This window comes from Hemitrygon akajei, chromosome 12, assembly GCF_048418815.1.
Source record: "Hemitrygon akajei chromosome 12, sHemAka1.3, whole genome shotgun sequence".
Lineage (NCBI taxonomy): Eukaryota > Metazoa > Chordata > Chondrichthyes > Myliobatiformes > Dasyatidae > Hemitrygon > Hemitrygon akajei.
The window spans coordinates 13986580-14003956 of NC_133135.1; the positions used below are offsets into that span (position 1 = coordinate 13986580).

Genomic DNA, 17377 nt, shown 5'->3' on the forward strand with positions numbered 1-17377 from the left:
CCCAATCCTCTGTGCAGTTGGAATAACCTGGGAGTGAAAAGGTTGATGTATTAGGATAGTCGATTGCTCCGGGCCTGTACTTGCTGGAGTTTAAAAGAATGAGGAGGGAGTCTCATTGAAACCTACTGAATATTAAAAGGACTAGACAGAGCAGATGGGGAGAGGATGTTTCCAATAGTGAGAGAGTCTTGGATTAGAGAGCACAGCTTCAGAATAGAAGGAGGTCCCGTTAGACAGAGATAGATGAGGAAGAATTTATTTAGGCAGAGGGTGGTGAATCTGTAGAACACGTTGTCACAGACAGCTGTGGAGGCCAAGTCATTAGGTATATTTAAAGTGGAAATCAATAGGCTCTTGATTAGTAAGGGTGTCCAAAATTATGGGGAGAGGGCAAGAGAATGGGGCAGAGAGGGAAAATAAATCAGCCATGATCAAATAGTGGCTGATGGGCTGAATTACCTAATTCTGCTCCTATACCTTAAGGACTTATGGTTTAAGACAGATCTTTTCCCTGGGACAACAGCAAATAAGTGGTGTTTTAGTGCTGTGCTTTCTGCCTTCCCATTCATCATTATCAGGCTTGGAAAAACATAGAAACATAGAAAACCTACAGACCACTATAGGCCCTTTGGCCCACAAAGCTCTGCCAAACATGTCCTTACCGTAGAAATTACCTAGGGTTACCCATAGCCCTCTATTTTTCTGAGCTCCATATACCTGTCCAGGAGCTCATTCCACGCACTCACCACTCTCTGGTTAAAAAACTTACCCCCTTACCTCTGTATCTACTTCCAAGCACCTTAAAACTGTGCCCTCTCGTGTTAGCCATTTCAGCCCTGGGAAAAAGCCTCTGACTATCCACACAATCAATGCCTCTCATAATCTTATACACTTCTATCAGGTCAATCCAAGGAAAAAAGGCCGAGTTCACTCAACAAATCTAATCTTAAATCACTATGGTGAGCTTTGAACTCATGCATCCAGATCATTCAGCAAGGACTGAAAGTTAACACATGCTGGTGATCATAAACCTGATTCTGATTCTGATTCTGAGGGCCAAGAATTATGTTCAAAAATACAACTACTATATCACAGAATAGAGAGCTGGGCCTACATGAAAATGGCACCCGTACAACTCCTTTGTAGTGGTAGAATGTCTCAAGCTGATTCAAGTGAAATTTGACAATGAAACTTGTGTCAGGACAAACCTGGCTTTTAAAAAAGCACCTAAAAAGACTGAGAAATGGAAAAAGAAGCAGAGCTTTAAGGAGAAAATTAAGGGTCTCAGGGACATGGCAGAGCAACAACGGAGCAATGGAGAATGGGACTGCACAAGAGGTCGCAATCAGAAATGATGTGAGATATTGGAGAGTAGTGGGACTGCAGAAGGCACCTGAGTCAGAAAAGGGTGAACAAGGAAGAGAATTTAACCTGAAGACAGTGCCAGACCTGGAGTAAATGTGGCCTACCAATCACAGGTATGATGGCCTTCCCACAGTGTATCCGATTCAGAATCAGAATCTGGTTTATTATCACTGACATATGCCAGAAAACATACTGTTTTGTGGCAGCAGTACAGTGCAAGACATAAAAAATTACTATGTCACAATAAGAAATAAAATATAATTAAATAGTGCAAAAAGTAATTGTGAGGTAGTGATTTGAGAGAGGTGTACAAGATGATTAGAAGCATAGATCGAATGGATAGCAGAAGCTTTTCCCAGAGTGGAAATGGCTAACATAAGGGGCCATAATTTTACAGTGTTTGGTGGAAAGCATAGAGGGAAGGTCAGAGATAGGTTTTTTACAGTGCTAAGTGATGAATGCATGGAATGGTACTGCCAGGGATGATGGTAGAGGCAAATATATTAGGGGCATTTAAGAAACTCTTAGGTAGGCACATGGATAATAGAAAAATGGAGGGCTGTGTTGGAGGGAAGGGTCAGATTGATCTTAGAGTAGTTTAAAAGGTCAGCAAACATTGTGGGATGAACAGCCTGTATTGTGCTGTAGTTTTCTATGATCTAGTGATTATGGGTTTATGGATTGTTCAGAAATCTGATCCTGGAGGGTAAAAAGCTTTTCCTGAAAAAGTTCAGGCTCCTGAACATCCTACCCAATGGTAATAATGAGAAGGTCCTTAATGATGGATGCTGCCTTCTACAGGAACCGTCTTTGGATATTGTCCTCTGTGGTGGGAGGATTGTGTTCTTGATGGAGCTGGCTGAGTCTACAGCCCTCTACACACTCTGTAAATCCCACGACTCAATTATTCAAGTCAGTATAAACCACAGTATATAGAGTGTGCCTCAGTGCATTACAATATATACTGCAGTAAGCCATAGTAAGCAACAGTCTAACACAATATGTGTGCTGCAGTATACCAACCTCTCTATCATATCATGCCTATACAGCACAGTGAATTACAACATATATCATAGTATGTACTATAACATGCCTCAGTACGCATCATGGTATATCATATTATTCCAATATATACACTGCAGTATACCATCATATATAACTGCAGCATTCAATATACTATATTATATACACAGTATACAAGAATATATTCTGCAGTGTACCTCAGTAAATACCACAAAATACTCTATGAGTGTACAATAGAATGCCTCAATATAATTCAGTAAATACTGGAGGATCTTGTAGTCTGTACGTTGTACCACAGCTTATGCAGCAGTATGGCGTAGCATAACACTCAGAATATCATAGTTTACCACAGGGGAATAGTGAGACCCTTCATCAGGTGAGACCAGGTAAGAGAGAAGGAAGGTGCGTGGGGAGGGGGAATGAAGAAAGTAGCCAGTCGGAGACTGGGGGAGCACCTTTGCTCTGCCTGCTGTGAAAGGCAGGATTGCTTTGTGGCCACCCATCTCAATTAAACTTCCCATTCCCATTCTGTTGTGTCTGTCCACAGCCTGATGAGGCCAAGCTCAGGCTGGAGGAGTAACACCCCATTTTCTGTCTGGGTAGCTTCCAATTTCATGGCATGAACATCGATTTCTCCAATTTCCAATACTTTCTTCCACCTCCCTCCTTCTCTCTATTTCCATTCCCCATTCTGCTAGCTCTCTCACTCCTTCTCTTCTCAGCTGCCCATTACCTCCCTCTGGTACTCCTCCTCCTTCCTTTCTTCCATTGTCCTCTCCTTGTAGAGCCTTTCTTCTCCAGGCCTTTGCCACTTCCATCGATTCCCTCCCAGCTTCTCACTTCATCCCCCCTCTCCCATCCACCCACATTGCTTCTCACCTGCCACCTTGCACTCCTCCCGACCCCCTGGCTTCTGGCCCCTTTCTTTCCAGTCCTGATGAAGGGTCTCGTCCGGAAACATCGACTATTTATTCTCCTCCATAGATGCTGCCTGACATACCACAGTATACCAGGGAAGACAGCAGGGAAATAATACATTCCCTGTGGTGTGTGACTGGTACTGAAGAGGTCTCTAGTTATTTCAATGATACTTCATTGGGTGTGAAGCATTTTAGGGCATCACTGAGATTTGATCAGGCACTACTCTAGTATGCCTATTTCTCTTTAGTTGACTGAACCAGCTGTGCATTTCCAGCAGTTTCCATATTCAATTGTGTAATTATGTTGTTTGTATGATTTCCCTCCTGCTCATGTGAAGCAGGACTCGAAACACTTTAGAATATAACTGCAATATTGTTTCCTGGAGCCACTGATCTCTCAGCAATTGCAGAACTTATAGCACAGACACAAGCCATTTGGCTCAATGGGAACCTCATTGTTATTCACTGCATCTCATCCCATGATTGGATCCATTCATATCTCCCTCGGGTGTTTACTCAGCCTTCCCTGAAGGACATCTACACTCGTTGCCTCAAACACTGAGAAGCTCCATATGCCACAAGGAATTCCTCTTTGGACTTTTAACTTTTAAGTTTTTTACTGAGATACAGCGTGGACGGAACAGGCCCTGATTTAATCCCAGCCTAGTCACGAGATGACTTACAATAACCAATTAACCTACCGACTGGTACACCTTTGGACTGTGCGAGGAAACTGGAGCACCCAGAAGAAACCACATAGTCACGGGGAGACTGTACAATCTCCTTACAGGCAACAGGGGGAATTGAATATGAGAAAACTGCTCTGTAAAGTGATGCGCTAACCAGTACACTACTGTGCTTATCTGTGAATGGTTTAAATGTATGCAGCCTAATCTGGTCTTCTTTAGCAGTGGGGTCAAGGAAAAGGTTGAATAGGTTAAGGAGAAGTACAGGAGAACGAGGGGATATTTGATACAGGTATACAAAATTACAAGAGGCTTAGATAGGGTAACTGCAAGAGGCTTCTTCCACTGAGGTTGAGTGAGACTAGAACTGGAGGTCATTGGTTAAGGGTGAAAGGTGAAATATTTAAGTGGAACGTGAGAAGGAATTCCTTCACTCAATGGTCAGAGTGTGGAATGAGCTGCCAGAGGACTTGAAGACCCACATATTGACATTATTGTCCAGATGACCTCTGCCCATGCTGCATCACTCTGGGATGCTACGGTTCTCTGATTCCTCAATGATCACCTTCAAAAGGGGTCCACACAATGACCTAGTAGGAATCAGAATCAGAGTCAGGTTTATTGTCATTGACAGGTATTGTGAAATTTGTTGTTTTGTTGCAGCAGCAGTAGAGTGCAAGACAAATAAATAATAAATGAATAAATAGTGCAAAAGAGGAATAGTGAGGTAGTGTTATGGGTTCGCAGGCTATTCAGAAATCTGATGGCGGAGGGGAAGAAGCTGTTTCTAAAATGTTAAGGGTAGGTCTTCAGGCTACTGTACCTCCTCTTTGAAGGTAGTAATAATTAGAGGGCATGTTGTAGGTGGTGAGAGTCCTTAATGATCGATGTCACCTTCTTAAGGCTCCACCTTACTCATTTATTTATTGATTTATTGCCTAATAGAGGTACAGCACAGAATAAGCCCTTCTGGTCCTTCGAGCTGCACCACCAGCAAGCCCGCGATTTAATCCTAACCTATTCACAGGACAATTACAATGATCAATTAACCTGCCAACCATGGGGAGAATGTACAAGCTTCTTACAGGCAGCGGCAGGAAATGTACCTGGTCGCCCATACTGCAAAGCATTGTGCTAACCACTATGCTACCATACCACATCCTTTTGAAGATGTCTTTGAGGGTGGGGAGGCTAGTACCCTTGTTGGAGCTGGCTGAGTCTACAACCCTCTGTGCCCTCTTTTAATCCTGCAAGTTTGAGCCCCCATACCAGGCGGTGATGCAGCTCGTCGGAATGCTCTTGACAATACCTCTGTAGAAGTTTGCTGAAGTCTTTGCAGACATACTAAGTCTGCTCAAACTCCAAATGAAAAGAAAGCCCTGAGGGTCTTGGCTCAGCCACACCACAAAGGGTTTCACTTCTGCTAGCTCAAAACAGAGGAATGTGGGAAAAATCCATTTGCAGGTTGAAGGACGGACTTTTTACCAGGCAGAGGACTGAGAGTTGAATTCACAACCTTCTGACTTCAAGGTGAGAGAGCTTCCAGCTGAGATACAGAACAAATATTGGCAAGTAGCCACACACTGTATTAATGCAATGAGATCATTCACGGACACGAGAGAGGGCAGACAAGCCTCAGTATAATACCTCATCTCAAAGACATTAAACTCTGTCAGTGCAGAACACTCTCCATTCTGCTCTGATGTGCTGGCCTAGATTTTTGAGCTCAAGGCTCAGGAGAGATGTTTGACATTAATAGCAATGATGTACTTAAGAGGCCGATGGATGCTCGTTTAGAGAGAAAATACGATCATGCCTGAAGGAAGTTGTTGGGCTATGAGGAAGGGCCCCTTAGATATAACATCTGGGCCACTTGGGCTGTTTCTGAAATATTCTACAATTGTTTCAGAGTGCAAAACAAAATAAATAGATGAACGATTTGGGACCAGTTGTCTGGTATCATTCCAAGGCCATTCATTGCCTGTGTTCCTTTGTTCATCTATTTCTGAATCAAATCACCTTACATCCAATTATCATCTCATTAATGTGACCCCATCAGTGGAAATGTAGAGCATATTATAAAGCCTCTGGACCTTCATATGATTTATAAACTGTCATAATTATTTAATGCCTTTCAAGAATTCTTGCCGTTTCTGTTTTTAAAGAAAGCATGTCTGCCAAGTATAATTGATGAGGTTGGTGCGATGTGTAATGGGGGTGGAGACAAGTTTGAGGTGGGCATCAGCTGCTCTGTCTGTCTGTCTCTCTCTTTCTAGTTCAATGTTGTTTGGAATATTGTGATTGTCTTATTCATCACGCTGCAATGTCCCATTTTCTGTTCCGACCACAGAAAGGCAAACAATCACAATCGCCTCTGTGTTACATCCTGATTTAAAGTATCAGTAGATCAACCAACCTGTAATGTCTGTAAGCGAGGTTACATACACTCATGGCCAGTTTATTAGGAACACCTGCATACATGCTCGTTAAAGCAAATATCTAATCAGCCAATCATGTGGCACCAACTCAATGTACAAAAGCATGCAGACATGGTCAAGAGTTTCAGTTGTTGCTCAGACCAAATATGAGAATGGGGAAGTCTAAGTGACTTCGACTGTGGAATGATTGTTGGTGCCAGACTGGGTGGTTTGAGCATGTTAGAAACCATTAATGCCCTGGGATTTTCAGCCACAAGTCTCTAGAGTTTATAGAGACTGATGCAAAAAATAACATCCAGTGAGCAGTAGTTCTGTGAACAAAAATGCCTTGTTAATGAGAGAGATCGGTGAAGAATGGCCAGAGTGGTTCAAGCTGACAGGAAGGCGACAGTAACTCAATTAACCATCCGTTACAACAGCGGTGTGCAGAAGAGCATCTCTGAATGCACAACACGTTGAACCTTGAAGTGGATGGGCTACAGCGGCAGAAGACCATGAACATGCACTCAGTGGCTACTTTGTAGGGGACAGGAGGTACCTACTAAAGTGGCTGCTGAGTGTGAATGTCAAATGTAATGCAAACCAACAGAACAAGGAAAAGGCTGGAGTCTTTACCTGTGGTTCATTTTAATAAGTCACCTGGACCTGATGGACTACTCCCAGCATTCTGAAAGAGGTAACTGAAGAGATTGAAGGGGAATTAGTAAAGATCTTTCACAAATCACTAGATTTGGAATGGTTCTGGAGGACTGGAAAATTGCAAATGTCACTCCACTCTTCAAGTAGTGAGGGAGGCAAAAGACAAGACATTATAGGCCAGTTAGTTTGACTTCAATGGTTAGGAAGATATTGATCCATTAAAAAGGATGAGGATTCAGGGTACTTAAGAGTCACATGATAAAATAGGCCAAAGTAGCCTGGTTTCCTCAAAGGGCAATCTTCCCTGACAAACCTGTTGGAATCCTTTGAGGAAATAACAAGCAGGATAGACAAAGGAGTCAGTAGGTTGTTTACTTGGATTTTCAGAAGGCTTTTGACAAGGTGCTGCACATCAGGCTGCTCAACAACAGGCAATGATATTACAGGAAAGATGCTAACATGGAAGAAGATGGCTGACTGGCAGGAAGCAAGAGTGGGAATAAAGGGGGCCTTTTCTAGTTGGCTGCTGGTGACTACCACAGGAGTTAGTGTTGGGACCGTTTTTATTCCACATTATATGCAAAGATTTGGATAGCGGAATTGATGGCTTTGTGGCCAAGCTTGTGGGCAATACAAGGATAGATGAAGGGGCAGGTAGTGTTGAGGAAGCAGAGAGTCTGCAGAAGGACTTGGACAGATTAGGAGAATGGGCAAAGAAGTGGCAGATGAAATGCAATGTAGGGAGGTGAATGGTCATGCACGTTGGTAAGAAGAATAAAGGTATAGATTATTTTCTAAATGGGAAGACATCTGAGGAGTCCCAGTCCAGTATTCACTAAAGGTTATCTTGCAGGTTGTGTTGCAGCAAGGAAGGCAAATGCAATTTTGTATTCATTTCAAAAGGACTAAAGTATAGGAGAAAGGATGTAACGCTGAGGCTTTATAAAGCATTGGGGAGGATAGTGTTATGATGCGGGGAGGAAATCTCTGCTGATTGTCTGTGTAGTGAACTTCGTGTATTGTGGTCTGGAATTTTGCCTGCATCGGCTCATAAATAGGATGGAGGTTGACGTGTTTGTAGACCTCGAAAGATTTCCTGCCACATCACAAAATGATAACAAATCAGCTGATTGAAAAGTATAGAAAGGCCAAGTATTCGGAGGACACACCACAATCAATAGTGCATTAATGATGTTTCCTTGCATGGTGACGAAACACTTGCAAGTAAATTGCCAAGATTGGCGAACAACTCAGCCCAACCATCAACCACCCAAGCTACACATCTTCCGAATTACTTCCATTAAGACACATTTTTGTCAAATCACTATTCTCATGAAGCAGTCTGCTGACTTGAGTTTAATCATTGTAATGAAAATTTTGGTTGTCAAATTATACTTTAAATGAGCTCTTGCACATTAATGGTTGCCGCTGTGACCTCCACCCTACCTTCTCTTCAGCATAAATCACACTAATTGAAGTATATGTGAAACATTAAAAATAGGCTATAGAATTAACTGCAATCTCGGCACAGTTCCACACATTATCCCTTCATTCCTTGGTCCAAACTGGATGGGAAAAGCTTATGCATGCAATGTACTCTTGGACTGACATCATAATTAAGGCACAAACTGTTAGCAAGGCATATTGCTTTATCCAATTATGATGATGAATTACTGATGTGTCAGGGTTTTTTTTTGCAGGTCACATTAAAATATAATCAATCCTGAAATCAATACAATCTCTGTCAATCAACAGAGTTTGTTCCGTAAGTCATTCAGGCTTCAAGACAGACCAGGCCCTAACCCTTTTAAGATTTCCAGACATATTTCACAAACCCAGCTTATACATTTTTTTAACCCACAGGAGGAAGCCACCAGGCCCATTGAGTTAAGTTCTGACTTCTGTAACAATTCTGTTAATTTTACCTCAAACACGATGTCCTCTGCACCTTTTTGAAATCGTGCAACAGGATCTTTTACGGTCACTTGTGCCCTGGTGCATGTTTCACCTGCAAAATGGCACCTTCAAATGTACATCCCCAGTACTGCATACTTATTAGTTCATGTAGAGAGTCACTTAATTCAAAGTTCAAAGTAAATTTATTATCAAAGTACAGTATGTGTACAGCATGTTACCAGATATTACCATGAGATTCATTTTCCTGCAGGCATTTACAGGGGAAAATACAATAGAATTTAGGAAAAACGACACAGAAACAGACACAGCCAAACAAGCAATATGCAAAAGAAGAAAACCTGTGCAAATAAAAATAAATACAGAGAAGAATTTCTCAATGAATAATGCTCAGTGGACTGGTAACAGTTGCAAAAGGTGGCACTTCTCTTCCAAAGTCCAAAGTAAAATTATTATCAAGGTCTATACTGTATGTCAAGTCAAGTCTATTGGCAATTTTTATATATATGTATACCAATAAACAAGATTATGTTTCTCCAGACCAGGGTATAAAGCACAGTAATACACATAACACACAATAACTTACGAAAGTAAGAATGAAATGTACAAATGAATTATGCATAAGTAAACAAAGTAAAGTGCATAAATTAAATATTGTAGGGTACAGAACAAATTAACCGGTGATACTTCGAAAGTGATGTGGCAGGGAGTTCAGAAGCCTAATGGCCTGAGGAAAGAAACCATTTCCCTTCCTGACTGTTCTTGTCTTTATGCATTGGAGTCTCCTGCCTGATGGTAGAAAGTTAAAGAGGATGCTGGATGGATGGGTAGGATCCTTGATAATAGTAAGAACCCTGCTCAGGGTAGTACATGTCACCATTTAATACCCTCAGATTCATGTTCTTGCAGGCATTCACAGTAGAACAAAGAAATGCAATAGAATCACTGAAAACTAAAAATTCAAAACTGCAAACATCTCTGTTCTAGGAAGATGGCAGCGTGGTCAGACATAGTGGCTTGTATGGGGTCAACCAATGATATTATTGTCCTTTATAAAATATTTTTGTTATGATCCCAATACTCTGTTGGACATTAAGAACTTGAAGTACTGCAGGTCTACTCCATCAACCAGTTGCTTGTTGCTAGAGGAACTGAAGGAGGAAGACTTTTTCTCCAGTACTAATGAAGGGTCTTGGTCTGAAACATTGACTGTTTACTCTTTTCCATAGATGCTGCATGGCCTGCTGAGTTCCGCCAGCATTTGGTGGGGGTTCCTATGTCTTATGGTCTTTTCAGTTCACATTGCTTACTGGGGTGCTAATGGGTCGTTCGAGTCATCATTCTTGACATTTGTTCCAACCTGATCAAGCGAGAGTTTTACCAGCTCATTTCCCCATTCTCTCATTCCTCAAGCTCTGTCTCAATTTACCAAGCTAAGTAAAACCTATTGACCTAAATGATAATGACAGGAGATTCTGCAGATGCTGGAAATCCAGGGTAACACACACACACACACACACACACAAAATGGATGAGGAACTCAGCAGGTCAGGCAGCACCTATGGAAAGGCATATACAGTTAATGTTTCAGGCCAAGAGCATGGAAAATTTGATTATATATTAGCCAGTCCAATGAAGGATCTCAGCCCGAAACATTGTCTGCCTATTTCTTTCTATAGATGCTGCCTGATCCGTTGACTTCCTCCAGCATTTTGTGTGTATTGTCCTAAAAGACTCTTATCTGGAAAATAAGATACCATACTGTTGAAGGATACATCACGCTTGTTAATACAATAACCTGACTGCATCAAAATACAAAGGTCCAATTCTGATCCAGTAAGCTATCGATCAAACACAGGCATGAGCTCATGTGAGAAAACCTATTTGTTGAATGTATTTTTGATGTCCCTGAAAGCTAATGTGTCAACTCTGTTGTCCATTATTAATGGCTGTGCCTCTAGGCTTCATTGCTGCATGGATCAGGAACTCAGCACACAATGGGGATGTAAATCAAGGGCCCATGTTTCCAGGTGGGTGTAAAATGTTTCCCATTACCATATTTCAAAAACAGGGCAGGAGAATTCTGCCAAGAATTGTGTGCTATTTATTCCTCAAATAATGCTAAGTAGATAAACTTTCTGGTTGTTCACCACTTTCCTGTGCAGGAGACCGGCCTGAGTGCAAATGAGGATTGTATTTCCTATCTTACTGTGCCAATATGTTTACCTGGGGAAGCACAGTAGCACAGTGGTTAGTGTGAAGCTTTATAGCATTGCTGGTAAAATTAGCTTTCTGCAGTAACAGCATAGTTCATTATAAAATATATTCAAATAACGTAAATGACATGTGCACGAAAATAACCAAGAAAATAAATATGACACTAGTGTAATTGAGACCTCCAAGAGGACCACATCCTTGTTGTGGTTTGGAGGCTTGTGTGCCTCAATGACCCGGAGAGCTATGTTGGCTGGAGTCAGGGCTTTATGCTTTGGCCCTTGGTAGGGTCACCTATTCCAAACAGTTCAAAGGGAAGAGGCCAGACTAAGAGTGGTCCACTGGTTCTCCAGGTTCGGGGGAGGGGGTTCAGCTCAGGGCTAACAACCCTGACTGGTAAACCAAAACTGTTGAGGAAACAGCAATGAAGAATCCTTCTATATCTGAGTGTGACGGCATTCCTGAGACTCCACCCGACAGACAGTAGTGAAAATCAAGCTACTGACATAATGAAGGAAGCCCTGAACACCACCTGAGATGGAGGACCTTCATTGCTAGACTAAATGCCAATGACATAATGGGCAGTAGAATATAACAGAGAGAGAGAGAGAGAGAGAGAGAGAGAGGGGGGGGGGCAGAGAGAGAGAGAGAGAGAGGGGGGGGGAGAGAGAGAGAGAGAGAGAGAGAAGAAATAGGGTCTGAGATAGTGGGTGGAAGAGCAGTAGCGGTTAGCACAGTGCTTTACAACACCAATTGTAAGATCGAGGCTCGATCCCATTGTTGTCTGTAGGGAGTTTGTACCTTCTCCCTGTGGGTTTCCTCTGGGTGCTCCAGTTTCCTCTCACAGTCCATAAATATGTAGGCTAGTGTTTGGCATGCTATGTTAGTGCTGGACGCACGGCGACACCTGTGGGCTGTCCAGCACATTTCCCGCCGATTGGATTAGAAGTAAACAATGCATTTCACCGTATGTCTTGATGTACATGTGACAAATAAAGTTTTTTTATCTTCATCTTTAACATTGATCAATAAAGCTGTTAGGAAACGTGTACTGGGAAAATCCCTGTGTCTATTGTACATGAGGAAGTATGATTAAATATTTATTAACAGCTTTATCAAGAAAGAAAACTAATATCAATCCATAAAAGATGTTAAGAAATGTGTATCTTGGAAGTCCCTTTGCTGGTGTGAGTCATAGCCTCACTCCAAAGAGATCGATCTTGCTGGGGTTCAGTTATCCCAATGCCAGGGGTATCACTGGAACCACTGGACGAGTTTATCTGTGATCCAAGCATCTTCATTACCGTGTTCTCACCATGAGGTGAGAGATGGGGGATGTTTGCTCTTGATGGCTTAATGCTCAGTTTCACACCCAGTTCCTCAGATTAGAAAGCCAGCCCATGTCTGTATGCAGCAACATTTGACAAGTTACGAGCCAGCCAACATTCAGGAAAGCAGCATCCATCATCAAGGATGCCCACCATCCAGGACATGTTCTGTCCTCACTGCTGCCATCAGGAAGAAGGTACAAGAGCCTCAGGCCTCACATCACCAGCTTCAGGGACACTTATTAACCCTCAACCATAAGGCTCTTGAACCAGAGGGGATAACTTCACTCAACTTCACTTGTTCCATCATTGAATTATTTCCACACCCTATGGACTTACTTCAAGGACTTTTCATCTCATGTCCTTGATATTTATTGCTTATTTATTATTATTATTTCATTTTTTATCCTTGTTGTACTTGCACAGTTTGGTGTCTTTTCCATATTGGTTGCGTGTCTCTCCCTGTTGGGTGTAGTTTTTTTTTCAAATTGAATCCATTGTATTTCTTGTATTTACTGTGAATTCCCATAAGAAAATTAATCTTTGGTTTGCATATGGTAACATATATGTACTTTGATAATAAATTTACTTTAGACTGTGAATGTAAGCGGTGTTCCTGCCAATTGAATATCTTCGCCAAGAGGTCATCTATCAGGATCTCAGCATGGAAGGAGGACTTACAGACCATAAAGCCAATGCCAGCTCTATGCAAACATCCAGCAAGTACAACTCCCTTGCCCTTTCCCTATAGCCAAACAGATTTTTGTGTCTTTAATCTCTTCTTGGCAATCAATGAATTCTTCATTTGATATTCTGATAGCCATTCTGCACCAGAAACAACAATGGTCCAGTCACATACACTCAGGGGACACTTTACTTATTTCATTTAGTGTTATAGCGTGGAGTCGGCCTTCCTGGCCCTTCGAGCCATGCCACCCCAGCAACCCCCAGAAAAACCCGATTAACCCTAACCTAAAGATGGGACAATTTACAATGGCCAATTAACCTACCTGCTACGTCTTTGGACTGTGGGAGGAAACCAGGGAACCCAGAGAAAACACACGCATTCCAAGGGAAGGACATCCAGATACACCTTACAAAATGGTGCCGGAATTGAACTTTGAACTCCAGAATGCTCCAAGCTGTAATAATGTCACGCTACAGGAGTGGAACCCAGTGTGGTCTTCTGCTGCTGTAGCCCATCCACTTCAAGGGTCCATGCGTTGTGCATTCAGGCGTGAGTTAGTCATCTTCCTGTCAGTTGAATTAGTCTGGCCGTTCTACTCTGACCTCTCACATTAATAAGAATCAGAATCAGAATCAGATATAACATATACACTGAATATATAATTAATTGAAATAAGAAGTGCAGAAAGATGGGAAAAATAGTGAGGTAGTATTTATTGGTTCATTGTCCATTCAGAAATCTGATGGCAGAGAGAGGAAGAAGTTGTTCCTGAAATGTGTCCCTGTGGCCCCTGTACCTCCTCTTTGAGAGTTTCAATGAGAAGAGGGCATATTCTGGGTGACAGGATCCTTAATGATGGATGCCACCTTTTTGAGTGCATCTTCGCTTTTGAAGGTGTTCTCGATGTTGAGTAGGTTTGTGCTCATGATGGAGCTGACTGAGCTTACTACTTTCTGCAGCTTGTTCTGATCCTGTGCAATGGCACCTCCATACCAGATGGTCAAGTGACCAGTTAGAACGTTCTGCACGATACACTTGTACAAATTTGAGATTGTTTTGGTGACATACCAATTCTTCTTAAACTCCTAATGAAATGTAGCCACTCACTGGATGTTTTCGTTTTTTGCACCATTCTCTGTGCACCATTGCCTTACACTCATAGACAGTGGTGTGTGAAAATCCCAAGAGATCAACAGTTTCTGAGATACTCAAACCACCCCGTCTGGCACCAACAATCATTCCACGGTCAAAGTCACATGGATCACATTTTTTCTCCATTCTGGTGTTTGGTCTGAACAGCAACTAAACCTCTTGATCATGTCTGCATGCTTTTATGCATTGAGTTGCTACTACATAATTGGCTGATTAGATACTTGTAATAGTAAGCAGTGGTATAGGTCTATCTAATAAAGTGGCCACTGTGTCTATACAGTGTGGTTACAAGAGCAGGAAGGAAGCTGGGGAAATTATTTATTTCCGGGCTCCCAATGTTCTGAAGCACCTGCAAGATAGAGGTGAGGTGTGATGGATACTCCACCATATTAATTGGCATCCAGTGTCATGTTTACCACCTTAATCATACTCTCATTCCATTGTTGATGCATCTCACACCAACCACTAATTATTCTGCAGAAACATTAAGAGACATCAACAACTGAACCTGCCAAACCTGCTTTCTCCATTGCCTGGCAGGACAAGGTATAAAAATGTAAAAGCATTAAGAAAAAATGCAAAACTATAAGACTGTAAGACCTTGCAGCAGAATTAAGCCATTCAGCCCATTGAGTCTACCCCACCATTTGATCATGGCTGATTCATTTTCCTTTTCAACACCATTCTCCTGCCTTCTTCCCACAATCTTTGACACCCATTTTAATTAACCTCCGCTTTAAATATACCCAATGACCTGGCCACCACAGCTGTCTATGGCAATGAATTCCACAGACTCACTGTCCTCTGGCCAGAGAAATTTCTTCTCATCCCTGTTCTAAAGGAACGTCCTTCTATTCTGAGGCTGTGCCATCTGGTCCTAGACTCTCCCATATTTGTAAACATCTTCTCCATGTCCAATAGGCCTTTCAATATTTAGTAGGTTTCAATGAGATCCTTCTTCATTCTTCCAAACTCCTATGAATAGTCATCAAACGCTTCTCATGCATTAACCCTTTCATTCCAGGGATCATTCTCGTAAATCTCCTCTGGGCATTCCTCTAGTCAGGCTTTTCCAACCTGGAGGCCATTGTCCCCTTAGTTAATGGTAGGGGTCCATGGCTTAAAAAAGGTTGAGAATCCCTGATCTAGACAGAGGCCGCCCTGCCATTGATTAAGATCATGGCTTGTTTGATCTTGGTTATGTTTTTGCTTCTTCCCCACACCATTTCACTTCCCTCAAGCCCAATAATTCATCTGTCACAGTAGCGTAGTGGTTAGCGCTATCACTTTGAAGCACCAGCTATCACTGATTGGAGTTTGATTACCATCGGTGTCTGTGAGTTCATCCTGTGACTGTGTGGGTTTCCTCCAGAGAGCTCCACTTTTCCCCTAAATTCCAAATCTGTACTGTTAGGGTTGTGAAGCTGACAGCATGCTATGTTGGTGCTGGATATGTGGTCACACTTGCACATTGTTCCCTGTACGATCCTCGCTGATTTGATCTGACGCAAAATGACACATTTCACTGTATCTTCCAATGTTTCAACATACATGTGGCAAATAAGGTTAATCTCTCTCTCACACAATATCTCTCTGGGGTACAGAATTCCAATAATTAATTATTCTCTGCGAGAAGAAATTCCTTCTGATTGCCATGTTAAGTGGACAACTTCATCATAAAGGAAAACATCCCCTCAGATTCTGTTGTGCTAAGTCTCTTCATCATCTTATAGGATTCGCTGACTTCACCTCTCATCTTCCGAATTCCAATGAGTATGGGCCTTATCTTCTTCATGAGCCAGGCACAGCATCCTATGGACCAACTTTGTGAAGCTTCTCTGACCTGCTCCACTACAGGTAAATATTCCTTAAATAAGGATACCAATCCTGAACGCAGTACTCAGACATAGTTACCCCATTGAGGCAACCATCAGGGCAGGGTCCAGGCACCAGAGTGTATTGTAGTGACAGAACCTGATGCTTGGATGACGACTTAAGCACTGGGCCAGACTGAAAAGGTCAGGGTGTTAGGACCTGAGGCAAGGGAGAGTCTGGTTCATCTTGCTGCTCTGTGCTGAACTGAGGATCTATGGCTTCATGTCAGGGAACGGACTTTTTATCTTGGACTTCAGTTCTGAATGCTATTTGCTTGCACTAAATGTTTGCACAGTCTGTTCTTTTCTCTCTCTGCACATTGGGTGTTTGAAGGTCTTTCCTTTTTGAGTTATTTTGTTGTTTTGCAGCTGCCTGTTAGGAAGTGACTCTCAAGGGTGTATACTGTATACATACATGGTTAATAAATGTACTCTGGACTTTGACTTGTACAGATGTAGCAAGGCACAGGTTCCATCCTCTTTGTAATAAAGACAAACATAAGGAAAACACCTCAGTGGAGTGTATTTGTATAAGGTGCCTCATATATAGTTAGTGACAAGGTAAGAGTGCATGGGATTGGGAGTAATATATTGGGATGAGTAGTGCAATGTGTAGTAAACAGAAACTACCTGGGATAAATGAGTCATTTTTGTGCTGGCAGACAGTGTTTCTGTCTCAACTATTTACAATCTATATTAATGATTTGGATGAAGGGAACCAACTATCCTACTGCCTGATTTAATGATGATAATGTTGAACATCTGGACATGCTATGTAGGCACCAGAATGTGTGGTAATGTTTGCGAGCCGTCACCACTCAGCACACAGAGTCATTGAGTTATCGTCATAGAAAAGTACTTCACAGAAACAGGCTCTTCAGCTCATCCAGAAGGTGCTGAACCATTTACAGAACCATTGGATGGAAAATCCTGCAAAAGGTAGTGGATTCAGCCTAGTCCATCATGGGTAAAGCCCTCCCAACCATAGAGCACATGAAATGCTTTCATAGGAAAGCAGCATCCATCATCAGAGATCACCAACACACAGGCAATGCTTTTTTCTTGCTGCTGGCATCAAGTAGAAGGTACAAGAGCCTCTTGCACCATGGAGAAATGCTGCTTGCCTCTCTGTAGAT

The 17377-nt window shown here is 42.2% G+C and overlaps 1 protein-coding gene across 2 annotated transcripts in view; it reads right to left on the reverse strand.

The window, feature by feature from the left end:
- The window catches only part of st6galnac3 (ST6 (alpha-N-acetyl-neuraminyl-2,3-beta-galactosyl-1,3)-N-acetylgalactosaminide alpha-2,6-sialyltransferase 3), a 299917-nt gene that overhangs the window by 108537 nt on the left and 174003 nt on the right, over positions 1-17377 (reverse strand). The window lies entirely within an intron of this gene.